The following is a 17133-nucleotide window of genomic DNA, read 5'->3' on the forward strand; positions in this document are numbered from 1 at the left end:
TTGGATGGAGTTATATAAGAGATAAAATAAAAAAATGTTATAATACCTCTTAGTAGGAATAATATTAAATGTAGAATTAATTTTTCAATAAATAGGTTATTTATGTCAATTTCATGTTTTACAAATTTGACAATAACCCAATATGTTTAATATTTATGTTATCAAGTTGTGTAATAGACGTATTTGTGTAAGAAAACAATAAACACTAACTTGGTAATTTTATATATGATTTGTTGAAAATTGTAAAGTATTAAATTTTTAAAAAAATCTTAGACCAACAATATATGGAAATGGGGTCACTTTTGTGCTTTTTAGCATAACAGTGACAGTGGCGTCTCTATTTGAGATGTATTATGACCTTATTTTTGTGATTCAAACCATTCATTTTGTAAGGTTTGTTGAGTACTTCATGCCTACAAAAAATCATATTAATCGGATATCAACAACTATATGATCGATAACCAAAAAAATAAATAATAAGTTTTTCTTTTGAGAAATAACATAAACAATATGCAATTCGATCATATAGTTATTGATATCGGATTAATATGATTTTTGGTAGATATGAAATACCCAACAAACCTTACAAAATGAACAGTTTGATTTATAAAAATAAAGTCATAATACACTTCAAATGAAGGCACCACAGTCACTGCTGTGCTTTTAGCACATCAACTACCCTATTTCCACAATGTATAGCCTATGGTATTTCAATACAACTCAATAATTGAAAAGTAAGTAGCATTTATTGTTTTTGTTAAAACATATCTAGAATATATTTTTTATTAGGTCTTTTATATATTTTTATAAGTTTCCTTCTTCTCATTATTTCTTGATTTACACTCCATATAAGTTCTGTATATTAGGGGTGGATATTTGTTGGACCAAGCTGAGTTGGGCTAGGCCGACACTACATAATAAGAGATTAGGTGTTTGCCCAAGCCCGACTTGGCCCTAACATAGGGCCTCTATACTTGCCCAAGCCCAGCCTATTAATATATCGGGCTAGCGATGTTAGCTCAACCTGACCCTATGGGCTAAAACAACCCTTCCAAATCCTAAAAAAAGAGGGTTGGATCAGGCGGGCTAAGCGAACCAACGGGTCAATATCCACCCCCTACTATATATAGGCCACCTCTTGTAATAATTAAATACAATATTATACAATTATTCAATATAATACAGTTTTCTCTCTTCGTACAATTATTTTAACATGGTATCGGAGGTGGGTCTTAGGTAGCCTCTCACATTATGTAGTACAAATGTTTCATCTCTCAATCGGACCTCTCAATTACCTCCATGTGCTATTGGGCAACACGCGAAGAGGAGTGTTAGACTTAAACCCACATCATTAATCTAAGTTATCCAAATTTAATTAATATAATGTAAGAATATGTCTACTCGTTACATTACATATTCTTACATTACATTATATTATAATATATATATATATATATATATATATATAAAATGTAAGAATATGTCTACTCATTGTCAGTTTAATAGTTTTGACACATTATTGTGGAGGATGGGGTCAACTTTTATAAAGGAAACAAGTGAAACTCATTTCTCACCCTAAAAAAAGAGAGAGAATAAAAAGATGGTCGCACTCTCACTCTCCACACTTGCAAGGTTGAGTTAACTCTTGCCATCATTAACTGACTCCACAAGCTCTTCCACTTCACAACCACACTCACTATCTCTTCTCTACTACAGAATTTCACACCTCTTCCATCATGCCCATGAAATACCCATTTTCTCATGGTGTCTCATCTCCACCTCCGGGCTCATTTTCACCTTCTTCTGGCTCCTCTCACAAGCTTTCCGGTGGTGCCAATTAAATGATGGTTTCACAATTACTTTATTATTGTATTGTCCTTGCATATAAATTTGTTCCATGCATGATCACCTGCTCTGGGGAACTAAGGGCTGAAAGGGCCTCATCATTTGTATACTAAGGCCTCGTTTGATAAGTGATTTTTTTAGGGATAAGATATACCAAAAAGTTAAAGATTTCATTTTCTCCATACTTTTTGCATATCTTTTCGTAAAAAATTAAAAATCATTCCAAAATACTAGTTTTTTTACATCATATTTTAGCTAAAAAGTCCAAAGTTATTAAAAAAGCTTGTTCTCTAACGAGACCTAAGCGAGTGTTTGAGAAGTTGCTATTTTAGTAGGCTATTTTAATTTTTAGCTATTTTAGTAAGTTAAAATTTTTGTGTTTGAGAAGATGATTGATTTTTTTTTTGTAATTAGATGTGATGTTTATGAGAGAAAAAATGAAATGATTATGAGTTTGATGTGACATTTTGTCTTATTGACTATTTTAACCTATTTTATCATTTTGTGAATTTTAGCCCAAAAAACCATAAAAAGCCTTTGCCAAACACTCCCTAAAAGATCTAAAAATTCCCTTTTGTTCTAGGGCGAATTTCAAAAAAGTGAAGTGCAAACAAAATAATTTGAGACTGATGATGTACAAGTTTTTTCGGACCTAAAAAAAAAGTTCATTAGAAACAAAAATAAGAAGAAAAAAAAATATTAGAAAAGCAAACCCTTGTAAGTCTTGGTTTTTCAACTCTCCATATTAATGATTGTAGAATGGTATGTGAGTATTTCCAGTGAGATGGTTAAATTTATTTGTTAAAATGTGTTATATTACACAAAATAATAATAGTGAAATTCAAGTTTTGTCTGACATTATAGGTTGGGGTTAAAATAGTTACAAAATGACAAAATACATTAAAAAGTTAATAAGACAAAATGTCATATCCAAACCATAATCATTTTAATTTTTTTCTCACAAAAAAAAAGTCAAAAAAATCTATCCAAACGAGACTTTTTAACTCATGCTAAAATAGTCAAAAAATTAAAAAGTCAAAAACCAATTCACTTCCCAAATGAAGGCTCAATTATGTGTGTTAAGTATTTGTTAGATTATAGAGCAAGGCCTCGTTTGGCAAAAGCCAAAAAGTTACTATAAAAGTCAAAAAGCCAACAATCTATACCAAAAAGTCAAAATTTTCATTTTTTCTTACTTTTTGCACATCTTTTCGTAAAAAGTCAAAAAGCCATCCCAAACATACTAGTTTTTTTTACATCATATTTTAGCCAAAAGTCAAAAAATTACTAATTTTTTTTTTTCCCAAACGAGGTCTAAGTATATACTCTAATGGTGTAGTTAGATGTTTGTTAAAATGTATTATATGTAAGTATGGGATCCTCTACCATTGTTTTTTTTTTAAAATATTCAAATTCAATTTATATAACTCAATTAAGACATATACAAAAAAATATTCATGATGATGTGATATTTATTTTTATTTTCAAAAGTTTAAAAAATTATTTTTAAAACTGAAAAAAACTAAAAAATTTATATCTATAAATGAGCATGATGATAGAACATTACTGTGCAAAATTAAAAAATTTCTTAGTTTTAAAACTGAAAAAATTGATAATGTTTTTCATTTTAAAACTAAAAAAGTTTCACAAAATGAGAAATTGTCAAATTTCGTACAACTAAAAAAATAATATTTTATTTTTATAAAATTTTATATTTAATATTAGTCTTGTTTGATAAATCTCAACTCCAAAAATATAAATTTTCTAAAAATAAATGTGTATAATAAAAGTTATGAAGTTTTTAAGTTTTGAAACAACAAAATAAAAGTAATGAATTAGAAGTCATCTAGTGCTCTTAGAGCATGATCATGTGATGTCCAAAAGAGTTGTTATTGGTAAAGAAGATGGAGCCAACAATTTTGTTTTGGGCTATAGGACATAATGCTTGGTAATTGGTGGGTAACATTGTCATGAGGTGCATGAAGCACTTAATAATTTTTATTAGTATTTAATGAATTGATACTTTTCAATTCTTTTCTTTTTTATAAAGGTAAAATAGTCATACAAATAAAAATAAAAAAAATTGAAAATAGAATGTTATTGGTTAAAATCAATGAAACAGGACTTAATGGGATACCAACTTACCTAAAAAAATTAATTATTTTAATTGATTAATTATACTATAAAAATCTAATTATTTAGTTTGTAAAGAATATCAAATTTTTATTATTACGAAAGAATAAAAATTATATAAAGTAAAATTTTTTTATAAATAAATAATTCAATTAATTAAAAAATTATGATTGAATCATAAAAACATTTACTATAAAGAAATCATTAGAGGCTGCTCCCTCTGTTGGCCACTTTGGTCATATTTATAAGTCTGGTTATATTTGTCCTTTTGATTATCATTTTTTCGGGAAATTCTGTTTCCACACACCAATCTACCTCTGTACACATATTTAATGATTTATTTTTTTAGTACAGTTTTGCCTTAAAATAAAATTACAAAAGTGTCATTATCTTCTTCACCCAAACCCAATTTCTTAACCTTAACCCTAGCTCCCACCTACCGCTATTGCTGCCGCTGCCGCCATCTACTCCACTACAACTTCTTTGCCGCAAAACCGCCATCTCCTCCTGAGGATTTAGATTGCGTTTGGCTAGGTTCGTTGATAGGAAACAATGCATGTTGATTTGAACAAATTTTTTTTGGGTGAGTAGATTTGAACAAATTTAATCCTGCAAAATATTTACAAAAAAATTCATTTACAAATAGATGCATAATACATGGTAATTAAAACAAATGAACTACAGATAGAGAAACATAAGTGAAATATGATTAATTAAGCTCTGTAATAGGTCTATCAATGGCTGTGTATTTCAAATCTCAACCAGATTTAACCCAAAAATAAAAAACAAACAAAAAAAAAAATCTGATGAATATATAACAAAAAAAAAAAAAAACTTATAAATCCATAATTAAACCATAGCTCTAACCAATATGTCATTTACAGCGCCTCAATGTAACAAATTTTTTTTTTAAATGAATTAAAATTCTTTTCATGACTAAAGCAAGGGAGAAAAAACAATACTTACAAATGGGTGTTGGTTTAGGGTTTCAATGTTAAAGAGGAATATTTTTGACAAAAAAGGTTGTGCATTGAGTATAATCACAAAATTCGATATTAGTTGGTGTGTGTATTGAAAGAGGATGTGGAGTGAGATGTTTTGATGTGTGAAAGTAGAATTACTCCATTTTTTCGGCTAGGATTCTTAGGTCCGGATCATGACTGGAGGATGGTGTCTGCACCGTATAATTTATCACGGATTCATAATTTGAATTATTTATTTTATAAGATTTTTTTAATATATACCACCTATTAAAAAAATAAAATCGATTCAGCAATTATAATTAGTTTAATTTATTGTATTTGTTATAAAAAAAAGGGCAAATTACATATACACCCCTCCAGGTTTGACAAAATTACAGATACCCCCCTGAGGTTTGAGAAATTACGAATTCCCCCCTGAATGCTATATTTGCATAAGAAATTAGGGGGTAATTTGTTATGAAATATAAACCTCATGGGGTAAATTGTTATGAAAATACAAACCTCAGGGGGCGGGATGTAATTTCCGAAACCTCAGGGGGGTATCTGTAATTTAACCAAACCTGGAGGGGTGTATATGTAATTTGCCCTAAAAAAAATGAATGATTTATTTTTAAAACTATAGTTGTCACATTTTTATTTGAGGCAAATGTAATAAATTAAATATGTTATGATTATTGGATTGATTTAATTTTTTTAATAAATAATATATACTATGTGCCTTATAAAATGAATAATTTGAATTATTAAAACAGAATCCATAATGAGCCTCCTGATACTATATAACAGTCTCCAATATGAATCATGAATTGGAGGGTGTTGGAATATTTGGTTTTATAAGCTTATTTTGGGCCAACTTTGAATCCAAATTTAAGTGGGACCCACACGTCTTTTCAGGTGGATCCAAGCGGTGACATGTCTTTTGCCGCATGGCAAGTCACACGGCGAAGATGATTTGTCAAAACTATTTATGGGTGAATGAGAAGTTGACGTTGTTTTCGGTTTCATGAAATGGGAAGTTGAAGAGTCAAATGTGAGTTACCTTGTTTTGGTTGTCCCACACAGAAACAATAAGAAAGCTTGTACAAGTATATAAGCTCTAGGTTGACATATTTGGGATGAGTCCCAACGGGCACCCTAAGATTTGTAAGGAGGGGAATTATGAACAAAGTGGACTTGATCCAAATCCACCATGCATGCCGTCTTTCATCCGTTCGACCGGCTGGTTAGGTGGGCGCGTGGTGTGAATTGTGGGTCGAGTCATAACTTTAATTTTTTGGATAAAATTCATTTAGATTAATTCAAATTTTTGCGCCAAAATTCGAATTCGAATTTTTGCCTCTTGGAACTGTGCCTCTCCGATCGCCTCTCTTCATTTTCCACTGATTCCAAATTTCACACATGTTCGAAGGGTTTTCTGCCCTTCCGAACAAACACCTCTTGGCCTATAAATACAAGGTTCTCCAGCAGATTAAATCATTCATTTCCTTCCTCTTTCTCTTCCCTTCCTGCATTTGTTCTTCATACTAGTTCTTTGAAGTTTTATAGAGTTACAGAACTCAGGTTTTGATTCGCAAGACAGATTATTTGTAGTGTTATTACAATCTGTGAAAGTGATCATTGTATCCTGGGAGATAGATGTCGATAATTCGTGAGCACCTGTGCAACGGCGAATCTATTTTAAGGATAAAATGTCACACACTTGACTTGATCTTAATTTTGCTGTTCTAAACTTTCCGGTACAAGAACTTCATGGAAGCAATTTATTTATTTTGTTCCAATTTTTATTTTTTTACACAAAAGATTGTTCCAACAGAGGAAAGCCCAACTAATTTTTGGATTCTCAAATGAGGAAGTGTAGCATGTTACGGAATTACTAATGGAAAAGTGTTGAAAGGACCAAAATCACATTAGGTAATTTTGGTTATTTTTAAAAATTAGGAAGATAAATGAGATATTTGGAATGATTTAAATAAATATATTTTTTGAATTTTTACAAAAAAATGTGTGAAAAAACAGAGACGTGATGTAACTTAAATAATTACATTTATCTAAATAAGTACACTTTTATAAGTTATATGCCAAATACCCTCAAAATGTAAAAAGACTAAATTATGAGGATGTTTTATCTTGGATGTCGTTATATCTTATATTTTATCTTGTATATTAGTTGACACATTATTGTGGAGGGTAACGTCATCTATAAAAATATGTTTGGAGCCACAAAATTTGTGGTGTAAATGCAAAATTACACTCTGTAATTATGAGGATGTTTTATCTTGGATGTCGTTATATCTTATATTTTATCTTGTACATTATTTGACACATTATTGTGGAGTGTAAGGTCATCTATAAAAAAACATTTGGAGCCACAAAATTTGTGTGGTGTAAATGCAAAATTACACTCAGTCAAATTGTGAGCTGAGAAAAAAAAATTGTAATTTCTCAGTTAGGTAAAAAAAGAAAAGAATTGATTATAATTTTTTACTATTGTGTTTTAATAAAGAAAAGAGGAGAGAATATAATTTCTCATCTAGTTTGGAAAGAGTAAATAAGAAAAAAAAATTTATTTCATTTTATCAAAATAAACTTTCATATTATTAAACTATTTTTTTTAATTCTTTCACCATAGGGTAATTTTGGTATTTAAATATATATATATATATATTTTTTGTTAAACCTATTTATTTTTTGACAAAATCTCACCACTTTTGGTGAGAGGTCTTTTCTCACACCATCTTTTAAATATTTAATCATCTAAATAAGTGAAATTTTTTTTATTCTCACCATTTTTTATTTATTTATTCTCACCGTAGTCTTCCACCCAAATGGAACGTCAGTGGAATGGCAGAACTCACACTGATCAGTGGAATGGTAGAACTCACAATAAATATATGAATAATATTAGAAATTATGAAAAAAATATCGTGAAATCTTTTATAAAGATTTTTTTTTCTTTGATTAGTGTAGTGTTTTTTTATATATATAATTTAACGGTAAAGAATCTTTCATGATCATTTTTATAATATTTTTTTCATGATACCTAATATTTATAATTTATTGATTAACTTTTCTCCATAAATTTTTGGATAATTTTTCTGAGTAATTTTTCGGATAATTTTCTATGAAAGGACCAGAGAAGTTCATTAAACAATAAGAGATCATGGCCACTACCACCCACACTCTCCACACTTGCAAGGTTGAGCAAACTAGAGCCACAATTAACAAACTCCACATGCTCTTCCACTTCACAGCCATACTATCCCTTCTCTACTACAGAATTTCATACCTCTTCCACCATGCCCATGAAATACCCATATTCTCATGGTGTCTCGTCACCACCTCCGAACTCATGTTCACCTCCATCTGGATCATAACGCAAGCATTCCGGTGGTGGCCGGTGACTCGCACCATCCACCCGGAAAACCTCCGCGGCAACACTGAGTTGCCGGGGATCGATGTGTTCATTTGCACCGCCAACCCGAAAAAGGAGCCGACGGTGGAGGTGATGAACACGGTGTTGTCGGCGGTGGTGCTTGACTACCCGCTGGAGAAGCTGGCGATGTATCTTTCTGATGATGATGGTTGGCCGTTGACTTTGTACGGTTTGAAAGAAGCTTGTTTGTTTGGTAGGTCTTGGATTCCATTTTGTAGGAAATATGGAATCAAGACTCCATCTCCTGAAAGATACTTTTCACCGTTTGGTGATGATGATCGTGTTCTTCGGAATCATGAATTCATGGCGGAGGAGGAAGACATCAAGGTAGATTAAATTTTTTGATTTTGGTCCAGTAATTAAACCTTAAACCACTAAGCTGCCAATGAAATTATTATATAAACAAAATCCCCAAACACAATCAACGGGTGGTTTAAAGTTAGTTTAACTCTAGAGTGTTTGGGATGTAAGTTTAGGAGTAAAATAGTTAATAAAGATTAAAAAAATTAAAATAATTAATAATTCAAATTATAATTATTTTAATTCCCAATGATGATACTGATAATAATATTGAATTAGAATGTAATGATACTTGTAAAAATAAACAAATCAATGTACTTACTAAATCACAACAAGAAACAACCGCTCTTATTGAATTAATTGCTAAATTAGAAAATCTTGAACTTAAACAACAATATATGGATAAATTAAAATCATAATTATTTTAATTTTTTTTTCAACCATCAAATTAACTACAAAAAAAACTTGAAAATCATTTCAAATAAGACTTTTTAATTAGGTTAAAATAATTAAAAAATCAACTAAAATAGTCAAATATTCAAAGGAGTCATTCATCTTGATTGTATCTTATTTTGATCGGGGAAAGTAAATTTTTAATTTTTAGATTAGTACTATTAATAAGTTGAACATATAACTTCTTCCTTCAAAATATTTAGGTGTTGGCATGCTGCCCACGGACGAAGGCAAGGAAGGGCTATGGGTGTGTTTTAAGTGTTGCATGCTACCATTTGTATTTTCAGATTTTTGTAATTATTTTACTTCTTTTTATATATTCGCAATTTTTAGTTATTTGATTTTGAAGTTCTATTTCACTTAAATATTTTTGTTTCAACTTGGTTTGGGGTATCTACAAAGGTCAAAAAATTATTTAAAAAGTCAAAAACTCCATACTATTTGGAGAAGCTTATAGGGCAAAATTATTATTTTGCCCTTTGAATTCAACTACTCAAAAGTTAAAAAGTTAAAAGTCAAAAAGGCAACAAGAGTAGATGGTCATTTTGATTTTATTACGATATTTTATTACACATCTTTTTGTAAAAGTTAAAAAGTTATCTTAAACATTTATTTTTTTTCTCTAATTTTTTAGTCAAAATGTCAAAAAATATACTTATATAGCACATCTCAAATAATAAGTGGCTACGACCTCTAATATACTAAAAAGAAAAAAAAAATACAATAGATGTAACATGGGAAAAATTACACTTTTAATATTTGATCTTATTCAAATTTTACTTTGATTCCTATTGCTTTAAATTGTGTAATTTGATCTTTATATTTTAAATCTAGTTTCAATTTGATTCTTTCGTTCAAATTGAAAGTTAAAATTAATGATTTTAAAATATTTGTCACTCTCCTTACACATAGGAAAAATTAATAAAAATTTAGACAGAATGATCAAATTGAAATTAGACTTAAAATGTAAAAAATTAAATTGCTTATTTAAAACAATATGAATCAAAATAAAATTTGAATCAAACTAAAAGATTGAGTAACAGGTGTGTTTTGCTGTTGATATTTGTGTTTCGAACCCCAACAAAAACTTTGGTCTTAGGTTATATGTTTCTCATATTTTATTATTTAAATCAAACGTGACAAATAAAGGTAAACATTTAAATGGGACAAATTACTGAATTTATAAAATAAAAAAAATTAAAGAGAAAAGGAAAGGTTATATATAAAAGATTATAGCATAAGTAAAATTTCAGATGGGCCAAATTAAAAAAGTTTTTCAAAACTATAGGTTGCTAAGTAATTTTACAAGATTTGAGAGGGGGGGGGGGGGGGGGGGGAGGGGCAGCTGGTGGCTTGTAAATTTAAACCCATCAAATTTTTCTATACAATATCTTTTATTTTATTTTGTATATTACAAATATTGATGATTTTAACCAAAAAAAAAAAAATCATAGTCCATATCATGTCACATTATTAATTTTTGCATATATAAATATATTTATAGCATTAAATGATTTAATTGGTATTGTGAAGTATGAAGTATTCAAGAAAAATGGGGAGAAATTTAGTGGATGTAGCGGGACAGAAGATTTTATGGTGCATGATCGACCTCCTCACGTTGAGGTATGTTTAGCAAACTAAAAATTTCATAAATTGTATTACAATTTTTATGTTGTGTTTGGTTGGGGGATTTGGAAAGAGATTTAGAAAAAGAAAGGAAAAATATGTGTGAAATTATGTCAAATATAAGTATATTTTATTCACATTTCACATTCCTTTTCTATTTTTCTTTCCAATTTTTTTTTCTTCAAATCCTCATACTAAACATAGTGTTAAGGTACAGAACTTCTTCAGCTTATCACGTTTATTCTTGGTAGCCAATTCCCAAACTCAAATTCTCCCAAGGGAAAAAATAAATGATGCTAGGCAATTTAAGTTGAAAGCTGGTAAAAATTGTTCAGCTACGAAAGTTAATAGAGTACAATGAATTTTACGTTTATTTTCTATTTTTAATATTTACATAGTATAAGAATAAGATGGAATTGATGGATGGATATCAATTTTATTTGGTTATGTATGTAGTCAGGGAACTAGGAGACTATGACCCCCTATTTTTATGAAAAATATTATTTGTCAAAACATTTTTAAAATATATATATATCATTTTATACATAAAATGGACTCTCAGTATAAAAAAATATATATCTTATTATTTTCTCATCTTATCTTCTTTTTCTATTGTACACCAAAAAGCATTTTTATCTTATTAGAAATTGCTTCTATGATATTTAAATTTATATATCATATTGTACATATATGTGTGTTTATATATATATGATGATTTTTTTTTTAACTCCTCCGCTAATAAAATCCTAATTTCATTCCTCTTATTGTCTATGTGTCTTGTGAAAAAAGACCAATTTACCCTCAGCGTTTCAAGGCTGGAGCCCTCAATGCTCTTGTACGTATTATGTTTGATCTCTCTCTCTCTAACATATATATGAGTACATACGTCGGCATTATTTATTTTAAAATGATAAGGAGTGCCATTTTGCTTTTGTAGCTATGAATTTCTGGGATTATGAGCAATGGCCCTTATGTACTAGTGTTAGATTGTGACATGTTTTGCAATGATCCAACTTCAGCTAGACAATCAATGTGCTTTCATTTTGATCCCCAGATCTCCCGTTCTCTTGCTTTTGTGCAATTTCCTCAAATTTTCTACAATGTTAGTAAGAATGACATCTATGACGGACAAGCAAGATCAGCTTACAAGGTGCACCAACTTACACTAATTACTGTTGGGGTTATACACATCTAGCAATCAATCAACACACAATTACAATCACAAATGGGACACAAATATTTATGTAGTTTGGTTCAATGTCTACGTCCACGGGAGAGAAAAAGAGAAAATTTTATTGTGAACAAAATAAATAATAAATAGAGGAGAAGGAGTCTCTCGCTCTCTTAACTCAACTCACAACTCACATACACTTCTCGCAACTCTCTCTTTTTTCTTCACTCTCCTTATCTCTATATCAACTCAGCTCATATCTTTCCCTATTTATACACAAACGGGAGAGCTAACAATTACATTTGCCTTCCAACAACCAACTATCAAAATAAATAGCAAGCCATTAATACAGCCACCCTACAATAGGGTAATTAGGTTGAAAAAACCCTAGAAAATCTCTAGCCCAAACTGCAGCCTCCATTCACTACAAGAAAAATGGATTTAGGCGGCGGTTTTTTAACGATATTTTTTTAAACGTCACTTTTATTCATATTTAACGACGTTTTATAAAAACGCTGCATATTCTTTTAATAAAACGACGCCGTTTTGGAATATGAGGCGTTTAAAAACACCTCCAAATACGTTGTGCCTCACGCGCCTATTTTTTAATCTGAGAATACTTGTTAAGGCTTTGTAAACCGTTATCTTGAATCCTCATGCCTCTCTCTTGCTTACCCCCAATTGCTTCTATACCTTGAGAGCGATTTCGATTCAGAGCGATTTTCTTTGAGATTCATACAGATCCATCAGAGTGATTTCGATTTGAAGCTCTGAAGCTCCACTCTCTCTCTCTCTCTCTCGATTCATCCTTTGTTCTCTGTGATATCGATCTGAAGCTCTGAAGCTCTAGGAGATTGTGAAGAGAGAAGAGGGGTTGGTTTCGATTGCAGAGGAAGTGATCTCAAGAGTGGCTGTGCTTGATTTCTCAGATCGGTCTCTGAGCGATTTTGATTTTGAGATTCATCTCAGAGCAATTTCGATTTCGAAGCTTCACCGCGAGGTATTGATTTCTTTCTCTCTCTTAATCTCTTTCTTTCCTTCTCTCTCGATTTGATTATTGAGATCTATTGTTTATTCGTGTTGTGTGTGTGTGTGTATATGTATATATATATATATGTTTGGTTTCTTTATTTTTTCCCCCCCCACTGTGTCACTGTTTAGCTTACCTGAAATCTTAGTTACATTTTTTCTAACCTTTTGATATGCAAAGTTTTTATTTCCTTAAGCTCCTCATTTATCACCTTTACGTGCTTGGCATTTTTTTTGTATGAAGAAAAGATTGATTGGAAATCTAACATATAGATGTTCAGTATTACAATATTATTCTTAACAAGGAGATTCTGGGACTGAAGTGGTTGGGCTTTTAAAAACATTTTCCAAGAAGAAGTTGATGATATATTTTTTGGAGTTGTCAAAGGAATGACACAGAACTAAAATTGGAAACAATCATGGTTTAGAGAAACCATGCAAGAAATTTTATTTTTGGACATCACCTGTAAGGACAGATAGCAAAATGTTGTATAAGGTAATTCAAAGAGTCAAAATGTTGGCTCTATTTGGCTTTCTCATGCCCTATAGACAACTTTATTTTTAAAACTTTTTTTTCACTTTCTTTTCATGATCTTAGTACTGATACATTTTGACTTGGTGAATTTTAATGCCTGTTGATAAATAGACCACGTTATTCTTGCAGTGGATTCAGTTTCCTCTTGGGATCAATTTATCTAAATTTGAGTCAGGTTGCTAGAGCCACCCAAAATTTTTCACCATTAATGAAGATTGGTGAAGGAGGCTTTGGAGCTGTCTACAAGGCCTTGTTACCAGGTGGTTAGGTAGTTGCCATATAAAATGAGCTCAGAAGGTAAGCTACAGTTTCTTCTGATGGCCTAGAATTTACTATTTTTGCCATATTAATTTTGCTCACAAGATAACATTAATTTCTTGCTACATCTCTAGAAGGAGCTGTCACATTATGGTTTCATTTCACTAGGAACTGTCTTAGACCAGACAAATCAAAACTTTAATTGATCTTCGAATTGGAGTTCATGATAGATACCAAGTAGGATGCGGCTGGAATAAGTAAAACAAAGGGCTGATATAATATACAGGGATCATGTGAGCATTTTAGTTGATCTTTGCAAATCAATAGCTTAGGACAATCACCCTGTTAAAACAATGCCACATTGTAGACGTCCCCGAACGTCCCGGGAGGGAAATCCCGTTCTGTTCATTTGGGGTTCACTACAGTTCGGACTCTCAAATTGTCACGGTTCTAAATCTGAACCAAAGAGTCCAAATCCGGCAAATCATTTTGAGAAAACAGATTTTGAAAGAAGTGCCAAACATGGACTGCTTTGCCAGATACAGAGTCGCCACCTAAATGTTTTATTTTGGGAAAATTTAGGAAACCCTGACTCGTTTGCCTAAGGCCATGTGTCCGTCATCACCAAAGTTGCCTCGGCTCGGGAACTTGGGTACGATTGGGGAAGGTCACTTCGTGAGCACTCCCACTCGCCCGATCAAAGATCGGCCTCTACTAACCATGATATCTATTTTTTAAAACATTATGTGTTCTTATTCCGGTTATTAGCCTAGATTTATTATGTGATGCGCACAGCATACAAGTATAGACTGGATCGTCTGAATTGGAACAAAACATTTTATGTTTATTTTTTAAAGTGGTTTGATGGTACTACCTGCAAGTAGGCTAAGACGTGGATTTACCACCCTTGGGTGGGCTTAGAAAAACATGATTTTGCCACTATCTAGTGGGCTTAAAACACACATTTGATGAATTGTTCCAATTCAAATAACCCAACCTTCACCCACAGGCATTCTGGCAGTTATATCACATAAGCATATAGCCTCATGGTAAGCATGCTATTCATGGCAGTCACTCACACGTATGCAAGGGTGCTAAAGCATAAAACTTACCGAGTACTCCAAGCTAAAACATAAGCTAATTAGAAATCCATGCATGATCCTAATTATACGGAAATGCCTAATGCAACACATGCAAAAATGCAACTATAGCAGGCTCGGCTATTCTAAACATGGCATATGAAATGCTACAGCTAACATGTATTCAACTTGGAATTGAAAATACAATGCAGTTAGTATGATGCACCGAGCCTAGTGCATGCAAAACAGATGAATGAATGCAAACATGCTATCATACTGTATGCTAATTAAAACATGCCCTAATCTAACCATCATAAGCGGGTAAATAAAAGGGAGAAAGACGTGGGGTTGGAAGACATACATCCCACATACGCACACTTATTACAGTTGTGCCCTCGCTCGGAGGGTCTGAATAAATAATATACAGTCCCGAATAAATATTACAGTCCGAATAATTACAAAATCCTAATTAATTAACAAATTAAACTAGGTAAGCTGTAAACTAGCATGCAAGCTAGGGACTGCCTCGACGCTACTTCGGATGATAAATGATGCATGTCCGGGTTGCTTTGGCGCAGAAATCCATCGCGATGCCCTAGTTTGCCTCTATTTGAAATTGTTCTTGGAATGCGTGCCGAACTCCAGAAGGCTGTTGATTCTTGATTTGCTGCAACAGAGAGCAACAAAGGGGCATGGCGAAGTATTTTCACATATGTATGCATGACTACTCTTCAGGGAGTGTAGTCCTCAATCCTCGTGCCACCAATCACGCATATCGATGCATGATGGCCGAGGAGTCAATTTGCACGACTTAATATGAAATGAATGCATACATAAACACAACAAGACTGAGACTCCATCATGAATAATCCGGAGTGTCGGTGACTGGGAATTGAGACACGTTCCGTCACTCGGAGTACGAGATGTACCTCGTTTCCCGTGCTTGGGCTAACTCCTATCCCAAACGCAATGCAATATGCATGACATGCATGAATGCAACTAATATACAACCTAGCATGCACAATGCTATGAGATGGCATACACAATGCACGATGTAACATGGCATACACGATGCTCTAACATACAACCTAGCATACGCAATGCTATGAATTGAAATGGCATACGCAATGCATAATGGACTTACACTAACACGAGTGGACCTCAGCCACACTCGCATTAGTGGCCATACGATGAAAATGAGACAACTCGAAATGCGTGCCCATGTGCACGCGAACCGAGGATCGACCCTAAGGCACCAAATGCCACTCTAACAAGACATGGCAAGGCATGGAATATGGAATACTAGCATGCAAATTTTAGTAGCAAAATATGATGCAAAACAGCCCCAGAACATGGAAACATGGCACCCGATACATGGAATGAGACCCGGAACATGAAATTAGGTACATGGAATGACCTATGGCTATGCAAAGAATGCATTATTTGAACACAAAGTGTGAAGACAGAATCAAGAAAGTCCCAAAACAAGAATATTTACAGTTTTAAGCAAGGCCAAAAAGTGAACAAAAATAGGGCTAAGTTAACATGCAAAAATGGCCCCAAAAGAGAGATAATGAAGCAAGTAGCATCTTCTGGCCCTAAATAGCCAAGAGCCCTTCAACAAAGTTGAAGAGGGGCTCAAAATGAAGCACTTTACATTTTACAACAAGCCACTAAAACAAACACAAGTATGGCTAAACTATTGTGCAAGAAATGGGCCAAAAGGGAGACAAAGAAGCAAGTGATGGTTGCTGGCCTCAAACAGAGGAGGGCCCTTCAACAAAGTTGAAGAGGGGAAAAAAACATGGTGTTTTAAAGTTAGTGACCAAACCCAAAACAGTACACATGCAAGCTTAAAATACTATGCAAAATAAGGCCTAAAAAGAGGTTTAAACACAAAGAGCAAAAAGGGAGCTTCAAAAAGCAAAAGTCCCTTGATAAAACATGAAGAGGGGGTCAAAATAAGGCTATTTACAGTTCGGACTAGAGCCCAAAAATATAAGCACAAGGGGATAACAAAACATGCAAAAATGAGGCCAAAAGAGGGATAAAGAGGCAAGTGACAAAAGGAAGCCTCAAAAAGTGAAGAGCCCTTCAACAATGTTGAAGAAGGGCTCAAAATAAGCCACTTTACAGTTTATAATCAAGCTCAAAACAGTTTACAAATAGGCCTACAATATTATGCAAGAAAAAGGCATACAAGAGAGGTAAAGAAGCAAGTGCAAAAAGGAAGTCTCAAACATGGAGATGCCCTTAAACAAACATGAAAAGGAGCTCAAAATAATACT

The 17133-nt window shown here is 32.4% G+C and overlaps 1 pseudogene; it reads left to right on the forward strand.

Annotated features, from left to right (window-relative positions):
• Positions 1-8121: 8121 nt before the first annotated feature.
• LOC114260778 (quillaic acid 3-O-glycosyltransferase CSL1-like) overlaps positions 8122-17133 on the forward strand; it is a 44101-nt pseudogene continuing 35089 nt past the window's right edge.

Source organism: Camellia sinensis, chromosome 7 (genome assembly GCF_055761805.1).
Source record: "Camellia sinensis isolate YWXY chromosome 7, ASM5576180v1, whole genome shotgun sequence".
In the NCBI taxonomy this organism is placed as follows: Eukaryota; Viridiplantae; Streptophyta; class Magnoliopsida; order Ericales; family Theaceae; genus Camellia; species Camellia sinensis.